This window comes from Loxodonta africana, chromosome 9 (genome assembly GCF_030014295.1).
Source record: "Loxodonta africana isolate mLoxAfr1 chromosome 9, mLoxAfr1.hap2, whole genome shotgun sequence".
Lineage (NCBI taxonomy): Eukaryota > Metazoa > Chordata > Mammalia > Proboscidea > Elephantidae > Loxodonta > Loxodonta africana.
The window spans coordinates 102,383,810-102,384,839 of NC_087350.1; the positions used below are offsets into that span (position 1 = coordinate 102,383,810).

General features: G+C 38.5%; 1 non-coding gene across 1 annotated transcript; it reads left to right on the forward strand.

The window, feature by feature from the left end:
- The first annotated feature begins 258 nt into the window (after positions 1-258).
- Positions 259-330, forward strand: TRNAH-GUG (transfer RNA histidin (anticodon GUG)). The gene has a single exon. It is a non-coding gene; the product is annotated as a tRNA-His (tRNA).
- Positions 331-1,030: the final 700 nt, after the last annotated feature.

Sequence of the window (1,030 nt, forward strand, 5' to 3'; positions counted from 1 at the left end):
ATTACCATTTCCTGGATAGTGAATCCAGGGAATCCTGACCTAATGCAATTTTCCCAATCAGCCGAAAGACAACATTGGTTTCATTTTCAGATACTTTTTTTATTGTTCCTCTAAAAATTGGAGATTACTGAAACACTGCTCCTCTTTCTCAATATTAAGAGAATGTATGTATTTAGACAATAGATGGCAGTGTTTCCACAAATTTTAATATTCCAGTGGTTCTTAGAGGAAGCTGAGTCCTCAGCTCTCCTGTAGCTTGCCGTGATCGTATAGTGGTTAGTACTCTGTGTTGTGGCCGCAGCAACCTCGGTTCGAATCCGAGTCACGGCAGGAGAGGAGAAGGCTTTTGGAAGAGAACAACTATGGTCTCAAGCTGTAGAGCATTCAGTCAACATTTTGTGGCCAGACTTACAATAATGAAAATCCGTAAAGCAGAAACCAGTGCAAATATTTTAAACGTTAGCAAGAGGACATATACACAGTAACTTTATTAATACAGTAATCCTGTTGCAAGTGTGTTGTGTGTGGGTTTTTTTATTTGCATTGACGGATAATACGATAAAACTGGAGTGTAGTGGGCATGTAATTATTATTAATTACAACTACTTAAGCTCTGCTTTGAGCAGCCTCGTCAAGTCTGCTTGCTTTTGAGCCTTGCCAGGGCTGTACAGTAATAACAACCCTGAATTATTTGGGAAGATGTGAGCAGTAGATGTGGAAATCCTGTTTAACCAGGCATGAATTGTTGTTAGGAGGTTGTTTTTCAGGATGACAGAGAGAAAATGAACTGTCCCTTATCAGTAATTGCAGGAAACATTTTGTTTCTATGATATGAACTGGCTGTAATTTAACTTTCCTGCATCACTGGATAATGTAAGGAGCCAGTTGTTGCTCAAAACGAAAATCTCAGAAGTGGGCATTTGGGTATGATAAAGGGAATATTATAAGTAGACAATGGTGCTGAAGCAATAAATAATGTCCATATATGGTGAAACTTTTTTAATGACATTTTCCGAAAGACTGGGGTTTG